The sequence below is a fragment of the Pinus tabuliformis genome, chromosome 4_2, assembly GCF_031772625.1.
Source record: "Pinus tabuliformis cultivar Carrire ecotype Pingquan chromosome 4_2, CPIR1, whole genome shotgun sequence".
Classification (NCBI taxonomy): domain Eukaryota; kingdom Viridiplantae; phylum Streptophyta; class Pinopsida; order Pinales; family Pinaceae; genus Pinus; species Pinus tabuliformis.
Window position 1 is genome coordinate 356,714,450 of NC_142304.1, and position 20,567 is coordinate 356,735,016.

Here is a 20,567-nt window from a genome sequence, read left to right on the forward strand (position 1 = left end):
ATAAAAAGGTAAAGGAACATGAGTTTGCATTATGTGCTCAAAGTCAAGGAAGGATGCTAAGAGGAGCATTTGATCAGTAGAGACATAATATGCATAATGGTAGACAAGTGAATCTCCCTGGAAGTATTGAAGATGACATCCATGGGCCTCAAGCAAGTAAAATCAGTAACTACCCAACCAATCCTCCCAAGAAAAACAAGCAAGTAGACATCAAGAAGATATGGAAGAATAAAAAGGAAAAAAATGAGATTATAGCTTGGATTGTGTAGCCAAGATGATGAGATCCAATGGCATAGAGAATGAAAATGTTCAAATCTCATGGGCAAATATTATAGGAGTAAGTTGTTTAATTCCTTGAGATAATCCAAACAAAATAAAGAACTTGCTTAGAGCAATTTGAACATGAAATTAAAATAAGATGCCCCTATCAAGGTTCATCACACCAAGGTATGGAAGGAAAAGGAAGGGAAATACTCAAAGGGGGTATATCCTTAGTGTATATTCATTGAAAATAAGAGGATGGATTTAAGTGAATCCAAAGATGTCAAATGCAAGCAACAAAAAGAAATATACATAGTGGTGCATCTGAATGTGAAAGAGAGAATTAACCCATCATAGCCTCAGGGGGAGTACATAATAGCATTTCAATTCACATGAAGAAGATGATATGTAGTAGGAAGAGTGGTTTGCTAGATGGCCCAAAAGTAAAGACAATTATGTAGAAACAACCCTCTCGCATAATCAAACAAGGAATATGTCAGGAGATTAATGAGATGGAGATTGGATAGGCTTAGGGGGAGTTGCACACTCAAAAAAAAGAAAGAATCATTAATTAGCTTCAGGAAGGGTTGATTACTCAAGCAAGGCAAGAAATGAAAGTTTTTCCCATCTTGTTGGGTTGTGTTATATTCTTTCCACAACTAGCCCATGTAGTTAACTGGGGGGTTAAGAGGGGGGTGGAGCCCCCCCTTGTTGCACCAATTTCATAGCGGGGGAGTCATAGGGGGTTTGAGGGGTGCATGTAACCCCACTCTATGGGATCCAGTGCAGCACCCCGGAAAATTTTGGTTTTGGACCCTATGTTAAGTTGGGCAGACCCACCTATGGTTTTGTGCATGATTTTTTCACATGTTTTTGGATGCGATGGTTTTCGGTCCATGGTTTTGGATGTGATGGTTTTCAGTCCATGGTATTGGATGCTTCAGCATGTATAAATATGTATTGTAACATTGAAAGGAACATAATGAAAAATCAAGCTGGTAGTCCCAGTTTTGGGATCCAGGGGAAAATCTATGTGTATATGTCTTTTATGTATTATGCTCTCGCATTGTTTATTTTCTGTGTTTTAGAATTCATATGCAGGTAATTTCTGTACGGGGTTAAAACCTACATTTGGTATCAGATCTATTTTGGCTTCAAGGGTCGCCTTTATTGTTGAGGGGTTTCACTCGGTAAACCTTGTCCAGAGGGAGATCTTCGAGATCGATTCTGTTGGTGAAAGAAGATGGCGAGCAGTGGAAAGATAGAGATTGAGAAATTTAATGGTCAAAGTTTTGAGTTGTGGAAACTCAATATGGAGGATCTATTGGTGGATAAAGATCAGTGATCATGGTGGATCTGGGTACTAAACCAACAAAAGTGTTCGATGAAGAATTGAAGAAGTTGGATCGGAAGGCAAAGAGCACAATACAATTATGTGTCTCGGATTCAATATTGTTGAATGTATCGGGGGAAGCATGGTGAAGGCTTTGTGGGACAAGTTAGGGACTTTGTACCAATCTAAGTCTCTGATGAATAAACTCTTCCTACGGAAAAAGCTGTATAACATGAGGATGAAAGATGGAGACTTGGCGACAGAGCATCTAAATTCATTTAATATTGTGGTAACTCAGTTAGCATTTGTTGATATTAAAATTTCAGATGAAGATAAGTGCATTAGTTTGTTTTTCTCTCTACCAGATTCGTGGGATAGTCTGGTTATTGCAATAGGTAGCAATGAAACTACCTTTCTGTTTGATGAGACAGTCTCATCCTTGCTGAGGGAGGAGATGAGACAGAAAAATATGGAGAGCCAGAATGGTGATGCCTTGTCTATACGAGGATGGTCCCAGAACAAAAACAAAAATAAGTCATTGAGTGGGAGATCTAATTCTAGAGGGAGATCTAAATCTCCAAGAAAACATGTAAATGTGGTGTGCTGGAAATGCAAAAGGAAGGGCACTACAAAAGGGACTGTAAATTTAAAGCTTCTGACAAAGGAAAGGGATCTAATGATGCTCCTTTTGTAGAGGCGAAAACCACCTGAGATGAAGGTGGGGATGTGTACGCGGCTTCTTCAAGTACACATGTAGATCATGAGGCATGGTTGATTGACTCAAGTGCATCCTTTCACTTCACTCCCCATAGAGAGTGGTTCTGCGAGTATGAGAAATACGATGGTGGTGATGTCTTCTTGGGGGATGATAGGAAGGCTAGAATCGTTGGTCGTGGAAAAGTAAAGTTGAAGTTGCAAGGTGGAAGGGTTAGAACACTTCCGAGTGTTCTGCATATTCATGCATTGGCTAGAAATCTGATTTTTGTAAGCAATTGGATGATGCAGGTGTAAAAACAATGTTCGAGAAGGATACCTGCAAGATGGTTCGACTGGTATTGATGCGGGGAGTTCAGATTGGAACTCTATACAAGATACAAGGTAGCACTATTGTTGATGGGTGCAATAGTTCCATGATTCCTAAAAGTGGAGCAGAAAATCTAGTGGTCTCTGGAGAGAAGACCATGTTGTGGCATCAAAGTCTTGGACATATTAGAGAGAAGGGCCTTCAAATACTTCATGGTAAAGGTATGTTAGAAGGTATGAGTAATAGCTCTCCGGATTTTGATTTCTATGAAAATTGTGTATATGGGAAGCAGAATTGTGTGAGTTTCCCCTTTGGTGGTAAGAGGGCGAAACATATATTAGAGCTTGTGCACAGTGATGTGTTTGGACCTGTGAAGGTTCCATCACTGGGTAATTCTGTGTACTATGTATCATTTATAGATGACTTCTCAAGGAATACATGGATATATTTCCTTAAGAAGAAATATGAAGTCTTTAATAGGTTTAAAGAATTTAAGGCTCTCGTGGAAAATCAAACAGAGAAGAAGATAAAGGTGTTGAGGATAGATAATGGTGGAGAGTTTTGTAGCAAGGAATTTGAAGAATTCTGTAAGAAGTGTGGTATATCACGGCAGAAGACTACTCCATATACACCTCAGCAAAATTGAGTTGCAGAAAGAATGAACAAGATGTTGATGGAAAGGGCAAGAAGCATGCTTATTGGTGCTGGGTTAGGATAGGAAGTCTGGGCAGAGGCGATGGATACTGCATGTTACCTGGTCAACAGGTCACCTTCATCAACGTTGGAAGATAAGACTCCACAAGAGGTATGGACTGGTAAGAAACCCTCTCTTTCACATCTAAGGGTATTTGGATGTGATGCATATGTACATGTTCCAAAGGAGAAACAAACCAAGTTGGATAGTAAATCTGAAAAGTGCATCTTTATTGGGTATAAGGATGGTTTAAAGGGTTATAAGCTTTGGAACCCAGTAACAAGGAATGTTGTGTATAGCCGAGATGTGGTGTTCAGAGAGGTGAAAGATGTTATTAAACATGAAGTCCAACCAAATGAACCTGAGAAGATAGAGTTTGAGCTAAAGGAGGAAGAATCAGACTCTACAACAGAGGAGGAATCAGAAGATGAAGAGCCACAAACTTCGGCTGTGAGAAGATTAGTTCAAGAAAGAAGGCAGCTAGAAAGGTATAGTCCATCTGCTTTTTGTTCAAATTTTGCTTTGATGGTTACTAATGATGATCCCAAAACTGTGAAGGAAGTAGTGGATTCAGAGGATGGAAAACTTTAGAAAGAGGCCATGGTTGATGAAATGGCATCTTTGCACAAAAATGAGGCTTGGGATCTGGTGGAGTTGCTGGCTGGAAGGAAACCCATTGGCAGCAAATGGGTGTTCAAAAAGAAGACAAATGCAGAAGGAAAAGTGGAGAAATACAAAGCTTGGTTGGTAGCAAAAGGTTATTCCCAAGTGCCGAGAATTGATTTTGATGATATTTTTTCTCCTATTGCCAAGGTAACTTCTATTAGATTACTTTTATCTGTTGCTGTTGCTTTTGATTTTGAGGTAGAATAGATGGATGTGAAGACAATATTTCTTCACGGGGATCTGAAACAGGAGATCTACATGAAGCAACTTGAAGGTTTTGCAGTGAAGGGTAAGAAAGAATTGGTATGCAAGTTTAAGAAGTCTCTGTATGGGTTAAAACAGTCACCAAGGATGCAGTATCAGAAATTTGATACATTTATATGGGGACTTGGCTTCACCAGAAGCAAAGCAGATCATTGTATGTATTTTAAATTGATTGGCGATCATGTTATTTATCTGGTCTTGTATGTGGATGATATGTTGCTGATTGGAAATGACAAAGAAATTATCCAGGAGTTGAAAACCCATTTGTTCTCCAAATTCGACATGAAAGATCTTGATGCTACAAACTATATTTTGGGCATGAAAATTAAAAGAGATCAGGCAAAGAGGAAGCTCTAGTTAAACCAAAGGAAATATGTCGAGACAATATTGCAGAGGTTTAATATGCAGGATAGTAAACCAGTGAAGGTTCCTATTCCTGTAGGTGTGAGGTTATTTGTTGAACAGTGTCCCAAGACACAAGAAGAGGAAGAGGACATGTCCTGTGTTCCATATGCAAGTGCAGTCGGTAGCCTGATGTATGCAATGGTCTGTACTAGACCAGACATTGCACATGCAATGGGAGTATTGAGAAGGTTTATGTCAAAACCAGGGAAGCAGCATTGGACAACAGTGAAGCGGGTTTTCAGGTATTTGCGTGGCACTAGTGATTATGGTTTGTGCTACCAAGGAAGACCAAGATTGGACAAAGTGTTGGATATTCATGGCTTTGTTGATGCAGAATGGGCTGGAGATCCGGATCAGAGAAGATCTACAAGTGGGCATGTGTTTAACCTATTTGGAGGTGCAGTCAGTTGGATGAGTAAGAAACAATTTGTAGTGGCACTATCAACTACAGAGGCAGAATACATGGCAGCCACTCATGCAAGCAAGGAAGTAGTTTGGTTGCAGAGATTGTGTTCAAGTATGGGGTTAGTACAAGAAGCTATAAGGATAGACTGTGACAGCCAAAGTGCAATATTCTTCGCAAAGAACCCTACATATCATTCAAAGACAAAGCACATCGATGTTTAGTATCACTTTGTGAGGGATATGATAGAAGACAAAGGTGTTCCTGGTAAAGGTGGACACTTTGAGGAATACTGCAGATGCATTGACAAAATCTGTGAGCTCTGAGAAGTTCTCTTGGTGTAGAGAAACAATGGGTGTTGTAAGGCTGGATAAATGACTAAGCTCTATTGTGGCCCCCTGTGGAAAGAAAACAACAAGTGGGAGAATGTTGGGTTGTGTTATATTATTTCACAACTAGCACACACAATTAACTAGGGGGTTAGGAGGGGGACGGAGCCCCCCCTTGTTATGCCGATTGCATAACAAGGGGAGTCACATGGGGTTTGAGGGGTGCAGGTAACCCCACTCTATGGGGTCTGGGGTAGCGCCCCAGAAAATTTTGGTTTTGGACCCTATGTTAGGTTGGGCGGACCCACCTATGGTTTTGTGCATGATTTTCACACATGTTTTTGGATGCGATGGTTTTCAGTCCATGGTTTTGGACATGATGGTTTTCGGTCCATGGTATTGGATGCTTCGACATGTATATATAATTGTAACATTGAAAGGAACATAATGAAAAATCAAGCTAGTAGTCCTGGTTTTGGGATCTAGGGGAAAATCTTTGTGTATATGTGTTTTATGTGTTATGCTCTCACATTGTTTATTTTTTGTGTTTTAGAATTTCTATGCATGTAATTTCTATACGGAGTTAAAACCTACACACCTTATGTGATTTACTTTTGATTCATTTAAGTAGCAGATATGATTAAACCTTGCGATCATGAGTATAATTAAACAATCGGTATAACTTTTCATTTTCCTTGGTTATCAATTGGTATCTCTATGTCAATTGATATTCTATATTGGAAAACACATTTTGAGAGAAGAAGCCATAGAAAGTTAAATTTCAAGGTAAAAAGAGCTCAAATATCAAACTCAATGGAGAAATTGACCTCGAAGAAAAGGACATGATGGTAAGTATGCATGGGGGAAGCGTGCACAGTCACATGAGTTGTAGCAGAAGTAACATTTGCATTATAGTTACTGATACAAAGATGAATTGGAATATGAAGAGTGACTAGCTATTATATTTTCACAAAAAAAAGAGTAGATTGAGCTTATAACAATAATGGAGAAGTGAGAAAATATTAAAGATAGTAGTTAATTTCAGCCCAAAGGTTGTATGACCTATAGCTTGTATTATCCTCTCAGGGGGAGTACTGTCAGTAGTCATAGAGTGTTAAGAATTGGATCAATATCCAAGAGAGATAGTATGATCTGAAATCTTGGGCAAACTTGTTAATTCTATGCAATCTCCCTCATATGTTAAAATATGTTTAGGATCGTCTCATTTTAACCAGGTATGCAAGAGGTTTATGTGTCAAATTATATGTCTTTTATGTGTCATGTATGAGAAAATTATGAATTTATTAGCTGCTTAAATAACATGGACAGAAAATGAAATGCAGAGAAATATACACAACAAAATCATAAGGAAAATCTAATCAAGGAGTTCACCCTCCAGTGCTGGGCTACATCTCCTAGAACCTCCTTCAATGGCTAGGCCCTCTTGGAATTATTTGGTAAAATGCCTTATTACAACCTTCTTCTCAACTCCAATGACTTTGAAAACTATACCATTGGGTTCATAGGACCCAAAAATCCTAAAAATGACTATTAGATCTCTGAAAACCGACTCTGGTTGATCTGAGCATGACTTCCTTCCCTGGTGGCCCTAGGCTTCCCTGAATTTCCCTGTGGAAAAATAACATTTTGAAGTCTCCTATTGCCTCTGAAACCTATTCCATTGTCAAAAATTGGTCAAAATCCCATCAAGTTATGGTCTTTTCAATTTTTCCCTGGGAATCTCCTCCAAATTTGGAAAACTTCAATTAATCCCACTAAATTTGGGGGCACTTCTAGATTTGGTAGAACCCGCCAAAATCTCGGCCAGCTATAAAGCACGTTTAATTAGTGCTTGAGTGCAATTAATTAGCACTAATCACCATTTATGGTAAACCACTAATGGTTAATCTCTAAACCTTCGGCGTTTAACCTTTAACAATATGTGCATTCCACCATATGACAAGAACTAATGGGTGTGCAGTTGGTAATGAATGTGGTTAGTGGAGGGGAGGTCATGGAATTGAACCCCAATGCATCCAATAAATTTTGATCAAACGCACATTAGACATTTGACCTTTGGGAGGTGCCACATGGTGGCCTTCAGGCTTGCCACATGGCATTCTCTCATTGATCCACTAAGAACCAATAAAACAACGCCAACACATCAATTTGAAAACAAATCACCCAGTGACATTGGGTGAGCCCTCATTAGGTGTTGACTCTGTTGACTTTTACACATCACCTGCCCAGTGACCTACCACATCAGTAGTACGGACCATTCACTGGGCAGTACCTACAACTTTTTTTTTTGTTTGGTGAAATGGTCAATGGGCTCTAACTTCCCCATATGAAATCCATTTTCATTGAAATGAGTTGCGTTGGGATCGTACCACTGAGATAGACACAGTCGTCCAACTTTCAATCGATTATGAAGACTTTCATTTTTAAGAAAATTTTGGCCCCTAATCCAGATTCCAATCACTCCTCTCCACTTAAGGGATTTTGGACCCACAAAAGCTAGTTATCTGATGAGAGATAAACACTCTTCTCCTTCCCAATTATTCTACTAGAAAGGTCTCCATGACAACCACCTAGATACACTTGCATGACTTGCATTGTAAATGGCTCTCCCTCAACCACTATTCTCCTACTAATGTTGACCCAATCAAACACTTGTTGGACACTTTCTAGCTACAAAATACCTTTGTTGTACCACATCTATCCCTCAGTGCTTGGAAAACTGATACAATCTGATAGCCTTCCCACTAAGAATCTTGGTGTCGACACATACAACGGTCTACAATGGCTGCAAATTTGTGCATCTTGTCCACTTTCGCTTCTTTCCCCTAACATCCTCTAGTTCAACATGCTACTCATGTCATGATTTGATAATGAAGGCTAAGCATGAGCATCTTGCTCAAGAATGGACCTTCCAAAATCCTGTGACATCTTGTCACAAATACAATCATTAAATGGAAAAAAAATTATGCAAAAAATATAACTTGACGACCTCTTCCTTTTGCTTCTTCAAAACAACAATTTTCACATCATGTAACATCGCCATGTACTCTTGCACCTTGGTGTACAAACCATTTTATTGTGTTAGTCGATGGTTTACTAAACAAGTTGACAAAACATCATCAACCCAACATAAGTTAACAAAACATACTTCTTCAAGCAACTGACTTGACTTGAGAGCCAAACATAAGCATATACAACAACTTGACGATTCTTTGCATAAACAACAAGAATTTCACATCTCATGCAATAATTTGTCAACATCTCCCTTTCAACTTTGGAGACAAAATCAACTCTTCCAATTCGATATGAAATACATGTGAAAACAATTGACACAAGTCGACACTCATGCATGTGTCCAAACACAATGAAAAATCTCAAGTTGTCAATCATACATGTTAATAAAGCAATCAGCCAATACAAGTCAATCACTCATGCATGTTGCTAGTTTCATTGTTCACACACACACAAACTATCATGTATGTGTACAATTATTCAACTCTCTCATAGGTACAAACACAAGTAAAATAAGCCCAACAACATGTATGGGTACATAAGAGTTTAATTGACAAATTTTCTGCAAATGAAGTGAGTAACATACCCAAATTTCACACACCTTCTTTTCGAAATTATGCAACATCAAGAATTGACAAATTTTCTGCAAATGAAGTGAGTAACATACCCAACTTTCACACACCTTCATGGAAAAATTATGCAACAACAAGAATGCTTTAAAAAGAAATGCATTCACATACAAACTTGTAACCACAAATTGCCTTCTTTTATGCATTAAAGTGAGTCAAACAAAACTCCACTTTCAACATCTTGCATCATACAAGTTGCAACATACTTTCAACGGAAATGTAATGCATTGATAAGGCAAAGAAATGCATTTCTAAGGCAAATAATTGCATCTATCAAAAAAATAAATGCAAGCCTTATTTGGATAAGAAATCAATCCACCTCTTACCAAACCATTTCAATGGTGATTCTTGCAGTTGCACATCATCTTGTGAATCATCTTGACGCACATCAATTATGGAATCTCCTTTTCCATTCTTTTCAAATTCTGTCTCCACCTTCTTCAAATGTCGTGGATGAGTTGTTGGATACAAAGTCCAGCATTTTTCTATGAGATGACCTTGCTTATGGCAATGGGTGCAAAACAATTGCATCTTCTTTGCAACATGGTTTCCATTATCCAATGGACCTCTCGTTTTTTGTCGCTTTTTCTTTGAAAGTTTCCTGCATGTGGCCATTTTCTTCCATCGTCTTGAAACATTATGGTTATTCAAAGCACAAAAATAACATGAACTTTTTCTCCAATTTTTACATGAAGATTTACCATGTTTAACATAATCAAAAGAAACTTGATTAAAGGCATATTTATACCTTGAACATTCACCTTTGTCACCTTCTTGAGGAGGTGAATCTGAAGAGGTAGTAGTTCTCTTTGGAATACCAACAATGGTGTTAATAACCTTAGAGATTTCAACATCCTCTTGTTCACTGAAACCATTGTTTGCATTCTTATGAGCATTTTCTTGCAGAGTGGGTATAAAACATCTGCATTCCTCATGAACACAGACTTTACAAGCTTGAGGTGATGAACATAAAATAAACATCCTTCTTGGAACACCTTCATGTATCTCCTTGGCTTTGGAGCATTCTCCATCATGTTGTCCATAACCAAGACGCAAATACCTAGGCCTTTCCTTAACAACAATTGGCTCAACTATGCCTTGTGCATGTGTGCCTAACTCTTTACCTTCATAGCCCATTTTCATGACCCTGTTACTCTAGTGTGTTTTTCAAAAGAACCAAAACATTCATTTTGAGAGGAAACTGAAGATAAACTTGAATTTCATACCTCATGTTCATGCACATACTTAGCTAGGGTGTCCTTGGCATTATGGAGTTGAATCTCCATCTCATGCATATTTTCAAGGAGCTCTTGCTTCTCCTCCTTCATGGCCATCAAATGCTCTTAAAGTATAGCGTTATCCTTCCTATATTCAATCATCTCTTACACCATATCTCTCATGATGATAAACTCCTACAACATCTCTTCATCAAAGAGTCTTGCTAAGGAAGATGGATTAGAAACATCACTTATTGACACTGTCATCACATAAACTTGCACAATGTTAATTATCCTTGCACAAATATCAAGAAATCAAGAAAACAAACCTTTTCTTTGATACCAACTTGATCTAAAATCTTAGGAAATTTTTTTAATTCTATGCAATCTTTCTCATCAGTGAAAATATGTTTAGGATCGTCTCATTTTAACCAGGTATGCAAGAGGTTTATGTGTCAAGTTATATGTCTTTTATGTGTCATGTATGAGAAAATTATGAGTTAATTAGCTTCTTAAATAACATGGACAACAAATGAAATGCAGAGAAATATAAACAGAAAAATCATAAGACAAATATGATCAAGGAGTTCACCCTCTAGTATTGAACTACATCTCCTAGGACCTCCTTCAATGGCCAGGCCCTCTTTGAATTATTTGGTCAAATGTCTAATTACAATCTTCTTCTCAACTCAAATGGCTCTGAAAGCTATACCATTGGGTTCATAGGACCCAGAAACCCCAAAAATTAGTATTAGATCTCTGAAAATTGACTTTGGCTGATCTTGCCATGACCTCCTTCCTTGGTGGCCCTAGGTTTCCCTAAACTTCCCTATGGAAAAATCACATGTATAAGTATCCTATTGCCTCTGAAACCTATTCCAATGTCTTCATAGCATCAAAATCATCCAAAATTGACTATTCATTTTCAAAAATTGATTGAAATCCCATCAAGTTATGGTTTTTTAAATTTTTCCCTAGGAATCTCCTCCAAATCTGGAAAACTTCAGTTAATCCCACTAAATTTGGGGGTGGCTCCGGATTTAGTGGAATCCACCAAAATCTCTGCCAACTATAAGGCACATTTAATTAGTGCTTAAGTGCAACTAATTAGTTCTAATCACCATTTATGGTAAACCGCTATTGGTTAATCTCTAAACCTTTGGTGCTTAACCTTTAACAGTATGTTCATTCCACCATATGAAAAGAAGTAATGCGTAACGCAGTTAGTAATGCATTTGGTTAGTGGAGGGTAGGTCATGGGTTCGAACCCCAACACCTCCACAAAATTTTGATCAAATGCACATTAAAAATTTGACCTTTGGAAGGTGCCACATGGCAGCCTCTGGGCTTGCCACATGGCATTCTCTCATTGGTCCACTAAGAACCAATAAAATTGCGCCAACACACCAACTTGAAAACCAATCACCCAGTGACACTTGGTGAGCCCTCATTGGGTGTTGAATTTTTTGACTTGTCCATGTCACCTGCCCTGTCGCCTACCGCATCAGCGGTACGAACTGCTAACTGGGCAGTACCTGCAATTTTTTTTGTTGTTTGGTGAAATGGTCAGTGGACTCTAACTTCGTCATATGAACTCTTTTTTGATTGAAATGAGTTGAGTTGATATTGTATCGCCGAGACGGACGCGGTCGTTCAAATTTTGAGCGATTCTGGACGCTTTCATTTTTTACCAAATTTTGGTCCCTAATCTAGATTCTGATCATATTATATGTTCAATGGGAGCATATCAAGAAAATATAGTACTATAGAGAGGATCAATAGCTACAAGAAGCCATAAGGACATTTGAGCATCTTTATTAGCATACATTGTTATCCCTTGACATTAATGTCAAAAAGGGAAATATTTTCCTCCTTGAAGAATTAAAAAGAAAATCTTATAGCATGAGATATGTTTACTTATGTTTTGTTTATAGATGTAGTTGGCCAAGTCATTGTGGCTGTAGGCAAGATTGGATTGTGATAGTAGAGTGCTTTAATAGAGATATAGATGCTGCCCCTTTACATTGATGTCAAAAGGGGATATAGAGATATCATCCATAAGGGGAGATTGCCGTCAATGCCAAAGGGCGATATTGTTGGAATTGATGTCAACCTCAGTGATGAAAATCATAGGATAGGATGATAGTTAGTATTAGCATTGTTGAGACAACCTACAACTGAGTGTTGAGTGTATTGGTTGCTTAGTTGGAGTTGAAGTGCCTTGTAGCGACTGTAGATTGCTAGATGAAGGATCTAGTGGCCTATATGTTGTTGGGAAAAGTATCCAATACGGAATGACCCTATCCCACTCTAAGGGTGATAGTACCTCAGCAACAATCAAAGCAAAGCTATTTGAGATTACTTCTTTATGAGATGTAAAAGAGGGGAGAAAGAGATCCACTAACCGATGTCTTTCGCTAATGATTGATCCAATCTTCTCTCTTTGCTGCTTGCTCCCAGCTCCTTGCTCTTTCACTGGCCCAGCTACACCAAGATCCTGCAAAATGGCAAGAGAGGGAAACTACAAGAAGCATACATTCATAACTGATTCAAGGATTAGAATAAATCAAATACACAAGTATAACAATACACCATTGAGACACATGCATATAGAAGAACCTCAAATGCTTTATTAATGGAAGAAGTAAAGTTCAGGAAGTGATACAACCATAAAAGGCCCAATCTAGCATCACCTCCCAGCAGAAAGAAATATCCTCTTCACCTCCTTCAAAGCAATTCACCCAATAGTTCTATACTCAAACCAACAGCACTTCTTTACATTCACAAGATTCCAGCCTCCCTAGACCTCATGAGAGAGCTCTATATATAGGAGTTTTGGAGAAAGGATGAGTCAGCTTGAGGCTGGCATGAAGCTGACTAGTGTCCTCTCCCACTTCAGTTATTCTTCAGTTCTTGAGTCCACTTGGAGGTTCTTGCTTCCACTTGGAGATCTAGACCCTCTTACTCATCACCAGTCGAATTCCCTGATCCAAGTGTCATTTTGGAAGCTTCCTGGGCATTGACACCTTGAGGAATGACTGTGCCACTTGGCCAAACTCGCCCAGCGCAGGTAGCCTTCTTTGCAGTTGACATTCAGCGCAGGTACACAGTGGAGCAGTTGACATTCAGCGCAGATGCTCAGTGGAGCAGTTGACATGATCCAGAATTAGCTTGTTTTTGAGTGTTTTCAGGTGGAGAACTGATATTCAGTGCTGTGGTTTGCTAACCTTGTTCCTCTAGGGGTAGGAACAACATGTTTAGGAACTTTGGATCCCTTAGATTATGGACATTTCATGCTTCATGCTGTAAGGCACAAAAATGTCTATAACAGTTGCCCCCTAAAGTATGAGGCCGTTTATCGGGTGAAATGCTTTATCAGGAGGATCCGAAGTTCATTCAATCGCTGAGAGGTGACCTGTAATAAAATACAATACAATACATTATTTTTCATTCTGCTTTCATGATCTAGCTGAGGCGGGCATTCCCATGCTCAGCTTTATAAGTTCATTTTGGTACATAGAACAGACGATCGTCTGATGATAGACTGATAATTCTCTGCTGAAATTATCATCCTTTGAGTAGGATGATCATCTGCTGCAATGATGTACATGTCAAATGTCTTTATATTTCCTGAATATATATCGCAGCCCGGATGGATGAAACTAGATCTGGGGTCTTCAAACTCGTTCGATCTTCACTCTAAGTACAAGTCGATCCATGTGAGAATTGCGCTGAAGTCGAACATGGAAAGACATCACTTGATTACCTGTCAATGATGTAAACCGTTAACAAGCGCGAGAGGAATCACCGATAATGATAATGATCCTCAAGGTACGACAGTACAATTCACGTGGTGTGAATAAAGGACTTGGCGTCGAACACCACGCAAAATCTTTCGGTCGAAGGTCATTGATGTATACCTGTCGCCGGAAGTGAGAAACTTGCCATTGAGGCATGCAAGCTTCAAAGTACTGAGGGGGTTGTTCCTAGATCAACTTCTTGGATAATGAGCTGAAGTCGACAAGAAGCGATCTGTCAAAGGAGGGCCTTAATGAATCCCACATCAGTGACATGGAACGGAGCTAATGATTTTAGTGGAGGTGAAAACAGTCTGTGACATATGATTCAGGGTGGCGATCATGGATGGATGAAGGATAATGTATGGCAGTGGATGGGACACGGTTGACTCTTTCTAAACAACATCTCTTGAACATATAACGACACTGATGCGATGGATCGGTAGCATTACCCCAAATGTGGATGGTTTGGCGAGACCATGGTGATGAGACCGGTGAATGAAACAACCCAACCCGATGTGGTACGGAGGAAAAGTGTCATGTTCAAGAGCAACTTGCTACCATTAAAGCTTTGAGGTTCTCCCAATTTTTCCCTAGTCATTTCTGACCAGTACCTCTTTTTTTTTGTCAAGCTTGCGGAGGATAACATATGCTTGTTCTATAACCTGCCCTTCGGGCAAGCCCATCGCTATGTTTTAACGAGCCTAGCGATAGGGAAACTCGTTCTCGTCTAAAGACAAGTTTGTCGCTATTTAATCATTTTAACGAGTCTAACGACAAGGAAAACTCGGTCCTTTTCATTTTTAGAGAGTCTGAAAAGGTACAGAAAGTTAACTCCAAAATTCCTTTTTCGTCATCTAATCCCTTAAGTCCGAAAAAGTATAAAACAATACAGAAGGGATGAGTTTTCGATAATTTTAACAAGCCGAATAAAACAAGCGCTCGACCTTTTTGTGCAATAATCCCTCAGGTCCAAAAAGATTAAAATCTAAAGGAGGGATAGCTCTTCCGGTCATTTTAACGAGCTGGAAGGCCAAAACTCGGCAAACTTTTCATATTTTACGAGTCAGATGAAAAGAGCTCAAAGAAGACTCGTCTTTTGAGGAACAAGTGATAAACAGGGATAGCAGCAGATTCCAGGTACAGGTTGGAATTTTCCAATTACGGCAGTGTCACAAGGATGGCTAGGTGAAATCACTCTTCGCAGCTGTTCCTCAAAATGGGTAAACAATCATATGGAGGTGAACGATCGGCCAAATGACGGTGGAGGTGGCAGGTGCAAAACACGACCAAGGTTTTTATGGCTGATAAATTTACGATCACAGAGGTTATTTACCGGAATAGGTTCATTTTTTATTTAAAAATGAGCTTAAACTCTGGGGGAAACATTGCTCACTGCTTTTATTTATTTTTTAACAAGCATGAAGACCGCGTTAAAACTGCTCGGATCCTGCGTTTATTTTTTAACGAGCATGAACTTTATGCTAAAACTGCTCGAATCTTGCGTTTATTTTTTAACGAGCATGAACTTTATGCTAAAACTGCTCGTTGCGGGTTTATTTTTCTTAACGAGCTTGAACCCTGTGGTAACACTGCTCATGATAAGTTTGCATGCCCCCAGCATAATAACGCAAATCGAGGTGCATGCCCCCCAAGCTTCATTGCATTCAACTCGGTGGTTGGAATGAAGGTTTACCTTTGAGACTCGGAAAGGGGATTTGTTTCATTTTTTAATGAGGTTGACACAGTAAAAGAACTATCCTCATGACTCCTTGTTTCATTTTTTAACGAGGTTGACACGAGATAAGAACCGTCCTCGGAGTCCAAATCCATTAGATGTAGAAGGTTTCATATTCCACTGTGGCCACTTCCGCCAGATTACTCGGAGGCGGTAGGGAAAAAGTACCCATTAAGGCAGGGTCTTTTAGGAGACCTACTCCGATATTTTGGAGCGAATGATTCCTTCCATGGATCATTGGAATGCTTCCCGTAACTTGCGAACTGTTGGGGAGAAAAGTTTGTTGGTCAACGATTGTAATTCCTCCTTGGAAGGGAAATGCAATCTTCCTAAAATAGGTCGACACAACAGCTGCCATGGCATATATCCATGGTCTTCCTAGTAGGATGTTGTAATCAAGATTCCCATCGATGACTTCAACATCTATTTCTACCATTTTTCCCTCTAGTTCAACTTTCAAGTTATTTAGTATACCATATGGGGTATATGTCCTTCCGTCGAATGCTTTTAACGTCGTCGCAGACCTCGACAAGGTTGGAGATCCTAAAGTTTTCCAGCAACTCATCGACATAATGCATGTAGATGCCCCCTCATCAATAATTGTTCGATGAACAGTTTTGTTGAGGGCTTTCACTTGAATAAGGAAAGCTAGTTGAGCTGGTAACTGAGGGTCACATCCTTTATGATCAAAGGCCACAAGATTGGAATCCATTGGGTCAATTCCACCTATTGCTGATAATAAAGCTTGCTCTTGGGAGAAGTAATTTTGCGGTACCTCAAGTGTCGACATAACGGACGACGATTGGGCCAGGTCCTCTATTATATTATAATTCTGTGCTATTTTGGCACGAGGATTAAATGTCGATTTGTGTACTACTCCCTTTGGCGACTTTATCATCGGTTTAGGAATGATGGGTTGCACAACTTCGGTCAAAGTTGTTGTCGAACTACTAGGTCGTTCATTAGCCTTGTTGTTCGATAGCTTTGGATTCCTGTAATCCATATTCTTCGTCAAAGCACTATTTTGCTACTTTGATATAGACAACATAAGCGCTTGGGATCGAGAAGCATTTTGATTAGCAACCAGATTTTGACCTGGCTTAGGAAACGGATCAGTCAATACTGCTGGGGTTTTTGAACTCTTAAAGAGTTTCTTAACTTCAGCTATATGTGGACAATCTTTCGTCCAATGATCCTCATCGCATATATGACACCCTGCTGGGGGTTTCCTTTTTCTCCCTTTCGTTTTCTTATGGCCCCCTGGTCGCTTCAGTTGTTTGCCCTTGTCGGTCGACATGGCATTTACTTCCGAGGCAACAAGTTCCTCATTTGCATTTTGACTACAAATTTTGTGCTTGCCAATCACGCCATTGCCGGCGTGAGAGTCATTGTTTGATTTAGGAGGAGGAATTGAGAATTCCGGTCTAGGGGCGTCAGGTATTTTGTCGTAGAGCGTGCCGGACTAAGTATAGACCAAGTCCAGATATTGCGCATGAGCGATAACCTGCTCTTCCGTTACGACCCCCCCCTTTGCCACATCTTCCGTTATGGCAGGAAGTAATGACTTGATAAACCATTCAGCTAATAGCTGATCGGGAACGTACGTTTTTACCATCCTGCGACGACGTCGCCACTCATGTATATGATCAGATATGTGGGTGGCAGTCGTCTGCTTGAAGTTGGTAAGGAGTTCTGTTCCCGTTTCATACCTTATCGGTAATTGAAAATGGGTTAAAAAGGTTGTGGCTAAGGTACTGAAGTTGTCGAACGAAGCTCTAGGCAATTCAATGTACCATTTTGCCGCTGGACCCGTTAACGTCCTCTGAAAGAGGCGAAGTCTTATCGAATCATCATTCAAGGTATTCGATGAACACCATAGATGGAATGTCATCACATGATTCGACGGATCTTCACCCGGATTTCCATTAAATTTAGGAATATCTGACGGAAGTTTATGTGGAATCGCTGGCCACCAAGGGGCATAAGCAATTGGATCATTCGTCAGCCGGTTTAGATCTGGTAATTCTAGAGTTGCTACAAAGGGCAACTGTTGGTTCAGGTTAGGCGAAGCATATCCAGGATAAGATGGGATCGCCTGAGCAATGGGTCTTTGCAAACCAGCATAATGCTGGCAACTTTGACAAGGTTGATGGGCATAACCATTATAGTATGGTTGCCCATTACTTACAAAGACTTATTGCTCAGGTCCTTGATATGATTGCTGGAATGGCGGTTGTTGAGATCGAACCAGCTCTGGTTGTTGGACCATTTGCTGTTGACCAATACTGGATGATTGACCAGGATGAGGAGTCACAGTACTTGTTTGAGCTTGAGTCGCTCCAGATAAGGAGGCACTACCCTGAGATTGTGATTGAGTCGTTGAGACAAGAGGTTGTTGTATTGCAACCTGAGAAACTTGGGGTTGACATACAACAGGTGGAGCTTGTACTTGCGACGCATTCACTATAGCAGGTATGGTGGGAATATTCGACACAGGGTGTACTGGTTGCATTGAATATACAACCCCTGGTTGTTGAGGCAGTATTGGTACCCAACCGCTGGATGTAATTCCAGTTTGACCTGAACTTTGTTGTAAACTCCCATATGGTTGTTCTCTAGGAGGGAACAATGAAAGAGCAAATTGCCCTCCATACGGTGGAAATCCAGTACTCAAAGGGTAAATTGGCCTTTGAAGACACATTGGATCAATTTGTTGAGTTTCAACATAAGAAATACCAGATGATAATCCAGATGAAGAAATAGGAACTAACCATGTCGTCATCCCTGATTGGACTCCGGCTTGTTGTTGACAATTTGCCGGGACAGATGGTATACCAGCGAACATCGTTGGAGTAGCAGCAGGAGGCTCTGCTACTGCTGTGTCGGACGACACAGTCCTAGATGTCGACGGTTGTTCAGACATATCTAGTCTATCCAAAAGATTTCTTAGCGATTCTACAAGAACTTACGATGCCAAAAGACTAACTTCGAAGATCAACGAGGGAATGGTGATGATTGTTCCGTTTAAAATAAATTATAACGACGCTTTAGACACAACTTGCTTTTTCAGTTTTAAAGAGTCGAGAAAAAGCTAAAGATGACTCTAGTCTCCTTCGATGTTTTAACGAGCCCGAAGTGACAAATGCTCGGATGGACTTTTTCAGTTATAGAGTTTGAAAAAGGCCAAAAGAAACTGCTCTGGAGATCTAGGCAGAGGGTGTGCCAAACTTTTCGCAAAACCACAGAATACGTTTTACGGTACGGGTGGTCGATCTTCGTGAATGCTGTGTTCACTGCATTGCGATCAGTAGGGCGGCCGACACGGCTTCCTATGGATAAAGGCTTTGTTCCTATAGGGGTCTCCCAATATATACGCGACAGTACGTGGGAGCACAAGTCCGTATTGATACTTATCGCTTCACCGTGGAGGAATCACCCAACCACTCAATGCTAAGATATCACGTTTAACGACGCCAGAACACGTCTCTAGCTTAGACCTCTATGTGTTTGCGTTATGTTTCAAAGCGTTGTTATGTAAATTCAATTTATTTTAAGGTTGATCTTGTTTAGCAGTTTGCCTTTATGGATCACCACGAGATGTATGGTAACACTCCTAAATGCAGTCTAAGATGATAAGCAAGCTTTTCAATCTTTCAACTTTGAAAATCTTAACTACTGAGGGAAAAGAAAGACATCATCTTTTCACACAGATCATAGAGCACACACTAATGCACTTTTTCCCTAAATCAACATGCAAGCTATCAAAATGCACATGCACAATGCAGGTATTTCTTTTCTCTTTCTTAATGTTGATGTAATACAAAAAGAAAGCTGTTGTATAACTTTGAATTCAATTTCAAGTGAAAGCAAACAAGCTTGTCCAAAATCAAAAGACACCTTAAGATTTACTTGTTTCGACACTAGAAATATATAAATTCAAACCATATGACGAAAGCAAAAGCTTAATCAGCTATGAACAGCAAACAAACTAACTCTTAAGATCAAAACGACACTTTATCACAGGTCTAGATCTAAGAGGCCACAGCAAGACTAGTTCACTTTCGTTATGGGAAACTGCAAATGATGCAAGAAATACACAAAGAAAAAATACAGTTTCTTTATACAACCGAGGCGGAATAGTGGCAAGGAAAGGTGGTTTCAGATAGGCACATTGACTGATAACAGGCTGCAAAAACAAGGATGAAAACAGGGCAATAAACAGGAAGGAACCCCAGTAGCACAAGGCAAAACTGGTTCAGCGCAGGTAGTACACTGTCAGTTTGACATTCAGCGCAGGTAGCCCCTTCGGGATCTGCGCTGAAATGCAGACTGCCTTCACAGTGCCTGCAATGAAGAGATAAACTTTCGTTTTTCTCAGTTTCCGGGTTACAGATTGCTCAGAAATCAACAGTTTTTGGCCAAATCAGAAGCTATCAATCAAGTACACACTAAGGGATGAAAAGGAGGATGAAAAGCTATCACTAAGAGCTATTCAGAGTCCTTGTGGATCAGCTCTTCAAATCATAAACATGCCCAGAAACTGAGCTAGAGTAGCTGCCCTCTACTTTGCATTTGAAAGATTCAAATGCAATTCGATTCGGTACTCCCTGTGTTTATGAAATGAATAGCAAAAACACAAACAACCAACAAGATACGATCCCTAGTGGAGTCGCCAATTTGTTGTTGGGAAAAGTATCCAATACGGAATGACCCTATCCCACTCTAAGGGTGATAGTACCTCAGCAACAATCAAAGCAAAGCTATTTGAGATTAC